Source organism: Triticum dicoccoides, chromosome 4A (genome assembly GCF_002162155.2).
Source record: "Triticum dicoccoides isolate Atlit2015 ecotype Zavitan chromosome 4A, WEW_v2.0, whole genome shotgun sequence".
Classification (NCBI taxonomy): domain Eukaryota; kingdom Viridiplantae; phylum Streptophyta; class Magnoliopsida; order Poales; family Poaceae; genus Triticum; species Triticum dicoccoides.
This window is the reverse complement of record NC_041386.1, coordinates 118,047,935-118,059,050: the sequence shown is the minus strand read 5'-3', so window position 1 is coordinate 118,059,050 and position 11,116 is coordinate 118,047,935.

Genomic DNA, 11,116 nt, shown 5'->3' with positions numbered 1-11,116 from the left:
CAAACCTATAGAAATCCAGCATATAGGCTTTGCGTGGCAGGGATAGGCAGTAGTGATTTCCATATCGCAGATTTTGGTTCCGAGCGGTTACTGTGACTTTCCCCGCTTCGTTCAAATTTTGCAGAGTGCACGTTTACCGTGCCAACTCAATTCGAATCCCGTTTGTATTCTATTTTTTTCGGGCGGGATCCATTTTCAATTGGAATTACATTCTATATACATCATTTTTTTATATATACTTTCAAAGGCACAACACCATTTATACATAAATATGGTTTACAAATGGCATGATCTCAGATTCATAAGGTTGTATCCATCAATTTGGATTTTCAAATATTTGAAACCACTTTATGTTGAAATCCAATGTATGCATTCCTCGCTAACTGTCTCCTATTAATGTGTGTTTCATGCATTTTTTTACTTCTCAAACATGTATGATGTGTTTCACACACTGAACATATAGTGTAATCCCGTTTAGACATTAATTGCATATAAACCATGCATTGTTTGTAATTGAAGAATCTATGGATCACCAATATTGATAAACTATATAACATTACACGTGTGCCCAAATTCAAATGAATATGCATGTTTGATACACCAATTTGCGTTATGATATTATCGATGTTGTGATCTCCAGTTTAAATATTTGAATCCCCTTTAATCCAGATATTCGTCTCATATAGCTATCACTCATGCTTATATAGGACTATCTCTCTGGACCTATACGCGTTCATCGTCTCTCAGGTATCTCTCGTGCTACCTGTATGTCGACAATGATCTTTTATCTTCGTAACACACTGACGGTACTCTCTCCCTCGACCTTCATCACTCTATCTCTCTCTAAGTATATCTCGCTCCCTGCTATGTGTCTCTAACTATGATTCTCCATGTGGAATCTCTTTCTCTCACACAAACACAAAACTTTGTCTCCCGGGTTCTCATTTCTCTCTACTATTCCCATGTGTGCCACTCGCACACCCCTCATACAGAGATGTATTTTGCTCCTTAGATATGAGAACCTACGACTCTTCCTCATCAATATCTCTTTCTCATACACAAACACAAACTCTGTCTCTCATGGTCTCATATTTCTCCATTGTTCTCTTGTATGTCGCTCACACACACCCTCTCTCCCTAGAGATATCTTGCGTTCCCTCATATGTCTCTCTAGCTATCATTCTCGTTGTGAAATATCTTTCTCTCTCGCAGACACAAAACTCCGTCTCTCTGGATCTCATTTCTCTCTGATATCTGTTTGTATGTGACTCACACGCACCCTCTCTCTATCTCTCTCACACCCACACACATAACCCAGCCTTCTGATCCACTCGACTCCTATCTCTAACGCACACTAGCTAGCATCTTTATCTTTCTATTTATCTGTTTCTCCACCAACCTTCTTTCTCGCCCTCACTCTTGATTCCTATCACGCACACTACATATGTTTCTCTCTACATGCAGTCAAGTGCCCTCTCACACACATATATAACTTCACCCTTTGAACCACCCGACGGTCATCTCCAACACCCAAACTAGCGGATGTCCCTCTAGCTAGCATCTCCATCTCTGTATCTATCTGTAGTTTCTCCGTCAACATTTCTTTCTCGCACAGAGTCTTGCTTCCTATCACCCACACTATATATGTCTCTCCATACATATGCATTTATAGGTTGGTCTCTTTTGGACAATCGTTGCGCCTCACTCCCTCTGCTCGCCATAGATGCATGCTCCAGCCCACGCCACTATCTCTTAAAGACAAAAACACATGCTCAATTGTCGGGACTTCTTCCATGCATTCTCACATGCATGCATATTATCATACCGATCCGTCTCTCCCATGTCGTTGATCTTATGGCTTATGTCTTCTTTCTTTTATCTCGATCATGCGCGCGCACACACACACATCCCACGTATACATGTATACCTCTCACACATGCACGTTCAAGGTCTCTATGTCTCCAGACGTAGTTAATTACCCTCAATGCTAACACCACATCGAATCGTTCTCCTCTTTTGTGCACATAACTTCCGCCTAGATGGGTAAAACACACACTCACACTTAACAATCTCCTTCTAGCTACCCCCACCTCTCACTCTTCCCCTATACCCCCGAAACTAATAAGACCATCCCTTACTTTAATTCCCGCCTACATTCACCATCGATATATAGTAGTCTTCCTCGGTGTCTCTCGAACAAACACGTTCTCTCGAAGTCGACTCCTCTCACGCGCACACACCTTCTCTTCCCTATATACGGGCATTTTCTCTCTCGCACCCCATCGTTGGTGGCCTCTGCCATACACATCATTCTCTATGATGAAAGCCATGCACACTTAAATTACATCCGCCACAGAGGACCCCGTGACACACACACACACACACACACGCACCCCCCAACACACACACACACTAAGACTCTCTCTCTCTCACACACACACAAACACACACACACACACACAAGCACGCACGCCCCCCCCACACACACACTAAGACTCCATCTCTCTCCCTCTCTCTCTCACACACACACACAAACTAAGACTCCATCTCTCTCTCCTCTCTCTCTCTCACGCACACACACACACACACACTAAGACTCCATCTCACACACACATGCTCTAGGCGGAGCATTTGTTCCTACCACCCTTCATCCAACCTTACCCGTATGATAAACAATCACCTTTGTTTACTTGCATAACATGGACAAATTCCACTTTACTTTAGTAGTCAGCAAACTTATCATTTGTACCCTTATAAAAAAACGAGTTGGTGGTGATGGTATGCCTGCCATCTTGTAATACAGACCGTATGATCTATATCTGAGGATATAAAGCAAACTATGATAATTTTACAAAAGATACCGGCAACTCTCTCCACTTCATTATCTCTCGCAACCTCATTGCTCAGCAATTAAAAAAGGAATAAGTCTCTGGAACAATCTAGCATCCATGGTGGCCGCTGCCGCCTGCCGGCGCCGTCCATCCCCATGCCTCTGCCCATTCCGACCACCAGTCACCACCACGCTCCACTCCTCCTCGCCTTATCTCTCATCGTTCATTTTTTCGATGACATTCTCGAGATACCAATTTTCCGATAAAATTCTTGAGATATCACTAGTTTTTACACATGGGATTACTCCTGCATGGGTCAATCACAATAGGTGTTCTGTAAAAAAATGCATATTGATGTTCCGTGCAATGCACGAGAATCTTGCTTGTAATTATATAACGCAAATCACGAGCAGCAAGTGACATTTTTTTGACACAACCACGTTAACATGGCCACGTAAATCACTAGCTAAAGTAAATACCATTATACTTATATCCCGATGCAAAAGGTTGAGTACACGTCCGAAGAGTAGAGTCGCACACATGCACTCTGTCTCTCTGAATCTCTCTCTCACACACACCAGTTACGTGACGCCCACTTAAGCAGACACGTATGTTACAATTTGTGCACCCGCGGGTCACGTGATGCTGCGCATTTATTTAAGCCGGAAGGCGAACCCAAACAGTAGCTGCATTCATTCCCCTCCCGCCGCGTCTTCTCTGGCCGCCGTCGCCCGGTAGCCATGGGCCGGCCGAAGGTAACAACATACGCCATACTCCCGCCGGAGCGGCGCTTTAATATGGAAATTTTAGTGGTCATGCATGCATCTTTTTGTGCTAGCACTCCTATATAAGGGTTGACCGGTCGCTTCCCGCAGATGTGCGCGGGCGGTGGAAGAGGAAGGAGAACGGAAGCGGGCTGTGGAGTAACGTTTTTTACCACAATTTCTTAGGAAACTGAGTGCAATAATTGAGTAGTTTTGCAAACTACCAGTACTACACCTGAAACGGTTCAAAACTTATACTCCCTTCCCAGCGCGCGCTTCCCGTGTGAAATGGTCAGCGTCCCCCTGAAGCGTCAGTGTCGCATTAATGCCCGGCCATAGCGGAGGTGACCTCTCACTGGCGTCGGCTTTGAAGTGGCGCGACGGCCGAGAGAGCGCCGCTTCCCGGTGCACGCGACTGCTCCGCGTCGAGACTGGCCATAGGCCCTATTTGGATCCATGGGTTAGAGTTAGTTTGAGCTAGTTGGGGCTCAAATAGCCCTAAACTATCCAAGAATGAGGGTTTAAATTGGAGCAAGTTGCACCGAACCCACCAAAAAAAACTATCCCACCCAAGAGGTGCTAACTGGAGATAGTTCTCATTGGGACCACTGAAAAATCACTTTTCTCTCTCCATGAAGTGCATTTATTGTCAATCTAACCCTGTCACCCAAACACCTCTTTGGCTACAGTTAGTTCAGGGTTAGTCATGAGTTAGTCTAACCTCTAGCTAAGTTAGAGTATCAAACAGGAGCAGTATAGGACATGCAAGTTGCTCAAAGCATACAGGCAAATTCGTATGTGAAAGGATTTTTTCTTTTTGAAAACGGAACATGAAAGGAATTTTTTTAGAATGCTCTTGGCATGTCGCTAACATGTGATAGTTAACCGACCTCAATAGACGGCAGAAACGCCAGCCCGCCGCACTTTGATAGAGACGAGGAGGGAGAAGCGATACAGGCTGCTGGATTACTAGAGATAGGTGTCGCACGGAAGCCAAGAAATATGGTGATAGCGTGGGTTAGCCATGTACTAGTATGATACTACACTGGGCTGCTGTGTTTCGTACTCTTCCAGTCCACTGTGGAGATGATTGGTTAATTTTATGTCGCTGAATAATATTAAATATTATGAGTGCAGACGCTCCACCACGAGGTTCCTTGCTCCTTCTCGGTCGTCCGGAATCTATGTTCTTCCACTCTATTTTTTACATGAGCTTTGTTCATCCTTTTGCCAACATGCGAGACATCTAGCATCAAGGTGCACGTGTTATGCAAGGATCGTTCCATCTATATGAAGAACATGTGGGACTGGAACTACGAGACGAACATGTACCCAGGAGTGGACGTACGAACCTGAGTAATGTAGCGCAGTAAGTGAAGTAGAAAGGCACAAATGGTATGAACATGCGTGGCATATAGGGTGTGTTTGGTTGCGTTCTCGTCTCAGCATAGTTGTTCCCTCTTCATGCATGCTCAACTCAACACCCCTCTTCATGCATGCTCTCTTCATGCATGCTTCTAGTGTATTTGTGCTAAACTAGTGTGGACTCATGCACCCTCCATACACTCTCCCAAACACCCAAAAGTAGGTCGAGAAGGGAACTCTTGGGCGGCATTTGTCTCTTACTACGTACTACCACTAAATGTTGTACGTGCAATGCACGGTGATGTTATGGAGTACGTGCCTAAGTAATCTACTACTACTATATTAGTTGGAGGCACATATTAACTTTTATATTTGTTTACGTGTATGCCCCGAGACCTTCCAACTAGACGTGTCTTTGTCTCCAGGTCTCACTTTGTATCGTTCATACCACTAAGTACTACTACTTGTGGTCTCCGACCCAGAACTGGAAGAAGTGGAGACGCTCTACGACGCTGTTTTTTTACGCCGGGCTCTACCACGCTGTTCATGTCCCACTCCTTTTGCTGACGTGTGGGACATCCAGCATGTGCCGTGTTTGGCACCCTTCATCGTAAGACTTGAAACGCTAGCATTCATCAGAAATAAAAAATAATTATAAATCGGCAGTGATACTATTTTTTTGCGAACCAGTCAGCAGTGATACTATACCACGCGGTTTCCTTGCTCCTCGATATCGGAAAGAATACTTCCGTTCACCAACATGTGGGACGTCGACCATCCTCGTCCACTTGCCATGCACGCATAACTCCAAGGGAGTCACCCAGGTCGTCGCGCCGCAGTAACAATGACTAATGAGCCGTCAAATCACAGGCCCACTTCCCACTTTGAAGTTGCTTGGACGAAGGAACCATCATGACTTCATTGAATTCCGCTTCTTGAAGAAAATTACTATACCAGCAGTACTGCTAGCTACAGTAGTTACTCCAACAGAGGCCTCCTTTCGTTCATAGGATAGGAATATGAAAATCACAGGAAGTGAGATGACATGCATCTCAATTCCTATAGAGAAAGAGATGCCATTTGATGCTTAGTATAGGAATTTTTCCATTTAGTCTAGGCTAATGTACTGGTAAATTGCTCTAAAAACTACAGTAGTAACTAGTAGTACTGGTACATGCTCATACTCAGACACACACACACACACACACACACACACACACACACACACACACTACTAGTACTACTACTTCTCATATGCTGGCCAGACGACGTCGTTCTCCTTCCCGGCTTTGTCGACGACACCCCACCGTGCTTGGATCTCCGCCGACTTCTCCGCAGCAGCGCGTGCGTCCTTTTCTTTCTTGTGGTGGCAGGCCTCTCTTTTCTTGAGTGCTTTCTGACTTTTCCGATCCCTCTGTGCGGCTTTGGCCGCCTCTTGCTCTACCGCCCATTCGGCCTTGGCATCTTCAAATTCCTCCCACATAGTTGTGAGGTCGCGAGCGGCGATGAACTCGGCACAGCGGGATGCCATCGCTTCCCTACCATTTTGTGTGCGGTCGTGGGCGGCGAGGAACTCGGCGCGGCGGGATGCCATTGCTGCCTTACTGGTTAGTGTGCAGCGCGGTGGCATGAACGACGCTTGGTGAGAGGTCTAGGGTGGAGTGGCCGCACAACCGTATAGTGCATTGGTTTGTCAAGAGCTCAAGGACAGAAGACGAAGCAAATTTGGATTCCCCTTCAATCCTGGTCATTTATTACCGAGTAAAATGCATTGGCGGTCATCGAACTTGTCTTGATAGCTCACTTTGATCATTGTATACGAGATATGGTGATTATACGGTCACTGGCTCAGCGTATAGCTCCGTATTTGTCTGGTTGACCAGTCAAACAGTCCGCATGCGCCTCATCAGCTCGTGTTCTTTATCTATCTACGTGGGCCTACCTGTCAATGGAGAAAGAAATGCTGTCAAAACCAAAATTATGCTAGAGTCCGGACCGCTTCCGGAGCCCGCTCTCACCGCCCTAGCCCCTCAAGACCCCAGCTGCCCGCTGCATGCATGCATAGCAAGTAGTACTCCTTATGTGGAGGAGAGAGAGGCATTCACAAAGTCAAGGAGTGGGCTCTACAAGATCCCGTCTCTACACGTGCTCCTAGGTATAAAAAAATAATTCTAAACAAAGGCATAAAAACAATTGTGTCTTAAAACAGAAAGGTAAAAAACATTTGAGAGGAAATAGATAGAGAGAAAGTGAGAAAAAGCTGTAACCTGGGCATTACATGAGGAAGGAGGGAGTGGTGCACATGCCAAGTTCACTGGGCTGCCGTGTTTCACACTCCTTCGTCGTAACAGTGGATACAATAGCTTTCATCAAAAATAAACAATGAATACTCGTTGCTCGTCCTCTATATCGGAAAGAATACTTTCATTCGCCGACATGTGGGACGTCAACCATCTTGGTCCACCTGCCATGCACAAAATTATCCTGGTCTACCCCGGTCGTATCGCAGGCCCAACCTTTCCCACTGTAAGTTGTTCGGACGAAGGAACCATCATGACTTCGTTGAATTCCGCTTCTTCTAGAAAACTTACTGTACCCGCAATACTGCTACCACACGTGAAGACTGGACGACACTGTACCACGTCATATCACTGAAACCCACTAGGGCAAACTAGCCCGCCTAGGTCATCTATTTTGGAACGGAGGGAGTACGTCTCTGCACTGCTATGATTTTGTGTTGCACGTCATATCATTGAAAGCCACTAGGCCAAACTAGCCCGCCTAGGTCATCGATCGCTAAGCCTACAATTTTAGGAGCTAGGGCTATTGGTCGATCGACGAGGGATAAGTATAAGCGTACCACGAGCTCATCAGCCCCAACGTTTCTCTTTGATGAGTGTTTTGCAAGTACTATAGCTCGCACAGTAGCTAGCCTACTAACACCAAGAATCATCAAACAAGCCCTGCTGATATGATAAACAGTTCAAACTTACATCTAATCATGCCATATATTACATCAAAAGCTGGTGAGGATACATCTGTTTCCATAACTCGGAGAGGGTTCGCATGATTCATCGCATGATTCACTATCAAACAAAAGTAGCAAGATCCGCCCACACAAGATAGTGCACTAGCCCTAAGATGGTTTGATAACACGCATCGTTCTGGTAATTAAACACATGGCAATGCAAACTACCCTAAAGGATTAGCCCGACCAACTATTTCTTGTCATCGATCTCTCGGGCAATGACCACATCACAGACAATAGCATGGGAATCGATTTCTGGGGCGATGTCCGCAGGACTGACCGCGACATCGGAATCGATCTCTGGGGCGATGTCCACAGGATGGACAGCGGCATCGGAATCGATCTCCGGGGTGATGCCAACAGGACGGGCCACGACATCGGAATCATCAAGGATGTCCACCGGCACCTGCACAACCCTAACATATTAGCAAGCACATTGCAAATAATCAAAAACCACAACTATGGTAATAAGACATTATTTTTTACCTTGTGCAGCTCACCAGGGGATCTCATCCCTCCGGGGGCCATCTCCTCGTCCTCGATGGGGGTCATCACCTTGCCAGGGGAATACTGCTTCTCAATGGCGACTATCTCCTCAAACTCGGTCTTGAGCCTCACATAGGTGGCAATCAGAGTTCCTGGGGTAGGCATGGTGGGGCCCTTGCCATTCTTCCAACTTCCTTTAAGGAGTTCGTCCGCCAACATCCTCAACTCTTTGGCCAATGCTTGTTTCTTAGAGTTCTTCGTCTCCATGGGTTGGCCCGCCAACATGGTCAACTCGATGGTCGGTGCTCGCTTCCTGGAGATCGCTGTCTCTAGTGGGTTGTCCACCGACAACACTTTGCCTAGTGCTCCAGGATCCATCAATGAACTGACAAACAAAAATCAATCGAAAGGAAACCACAATCACAATGAAAACGGGAAAAGAATAGGATGTGAGAATCGGTCGGTGCTTCGCAAAAAGAAGATTGTTGGAATGAAAATATAGCAGCATAACTGATTTGCCCACCTTTCCTTCGTCGGTACAGAAGAAAAATGGCAGAAGTGAGTAGCCTGGAGTGAGGTTTTCTTCAAGAAAGGGAAGAAAGGGCTTGAACGAGCGTTCCAGTGAAATGATGGTTACTTCATCCAGTCCAACTTGGAGGCCACCTTACCACTGCTGGTAAAGGTGTGGGTTTTGTGATATAACGGGTCATGACGGCCACACCGGGGTTACAGGTGAGTCTCGACTGTAGCACCTCGCTGTGATTTGGTGGATGGCACGCGGGCCCGGATGCTTTGAAATGTCCCGCATGTAGATAGAGCAGCTAGTCATATAGGAGTGCTCAATATTGTGCACCGCGACCAAGGCGGAGAGGAAAACGAGAGAACTCCATAATTAATGCATGAGTTTAATTAAGGTAGTTTTGTGAAGTACGATATACATTCCTCCAATCGCAAAATTCCTTGGTTCATGAGATTTGAGATTTGAGCCCTATAAACCGGAAGGGAGGGAGTACTGCACACAGTGTAGTCTAGTCACTTGTTGAAATCTCTAGAAAGGCAAATACTCCTTTCCGGTTTACAGGGATATACTACTCCCTCCGTCTAGGTGTGTAAGTCATCTTAGGATAGCCATAGTGGGAGTAACTTAGCTAGTAACCTAGCGCACTCCAAGAATTTTTTTCTTATGTGGCAAGTAATTAATGAGAGGTGGTAACATAATATGTTACTGTAACATAGCGCTTTTCAAGATAAGATGAGTCTACAAGCTAATAAATGAAGCCATCTAAAATACTACTATTATGTTACTTTGCATTATGAAGGTAGTAATTTAGGCTAGTGTCATATGCATGACACTAGTCTAAGTTACTCCCCACTATGACCAGCCTTACGAAAACCAAATAGTCCCAAAACACTTAGGCGCGGTGCATTAACTTCTACCTTGTTTCTTGTTTCTTGACATATCAACCAATAAGAGATGAGAGGTGTGCATGCTTTTAATGACTTGCAATGGCTAGTTCATTGCATGCAATGCTATTAATTAGCAAATAAACATTGGTGACCCCAGGAGGAAATGGTGCTAAGAGCGTGGACCTATGCAGAATGAGTATCAACCAATGGATAATGGAGTTTAATTGTTAAACAATAGCAATTTTGTCTCATGCAAGAGCCTGGCTAGTACTCCAAGGAACCGCACCACGCGAGCGTTCGCAACTGCCACGTTCGGGTTGCGCTTGGCTCTTCGCCTCTTCGAGAAGACGAACAATAATGATTACTCCTACTTCTACAGTATCGAATCCACTGCTGCATGTCCGTCCACCTCGTGTGGGAGGGATAGCGAAAGCTTCAACTTACTGCTCCTGCCTTTAAGTCCATGACAGGTGGGTCCAACAGGTGGTTGGCCCTCCTGTCATGCAGCCAAAGGCAGGTGCAGTTAAGGCACCGGAGCTCAGTTCGTGAGGGAGAGGGTGTTGTAGTAATGAAATTTCTCGGTCTTGTACGAGTTTACGAAGATAGGGGTTGCTTGCTTGCTAGGGTTGCTCACTACATATATATAGGCCGGAGCCTCCGCGCTTGCTTGCTAGGGTTTCTCTATTCACACACTCTCATCCTCTCCAGATTTAAACAAGATAGGGGTAGTAACACTGTCTTTCTCCCTTCAAAAAACACTGGCTTTCTATCCTCACCGCTGGTTATAGATCCGGACGTATCCCCCTCCGCTGGTGAAGGGGAGGAGGGGCAGCGTTTAGGCCGTCGTCGATAGCGAGGGAGGAGACCCACTGCCGGCCGCACCGTTATCTCTGGCCGAGCGCCGGCGCGGGAGGTCCTCCGATCCCTTCGTCATTTCCTGTGGGCGGATCCGGCCTCCCGCCGCCCACCTATCCACATCCTAACGACCTTCAGGTATATCTTCGTTCGAAACCGCCTTAGCTCTACTTCCCCAACTCGCTACGTCGCTGCATGTGCATCATTTTCTACCTCTCAGCCCCTCTCGATCGGATGGTCCAATGTCACATATTTTTTTCTTCTATTGTTAGAGGTAAAGCTACTTCATGGAGTCTAATCTTGTACTCCCTCCGTCCGGAAATACTTGTCATTGAAATGGATGTATCTAGATGTATTTTAGTTCTAGACACATCCATTTT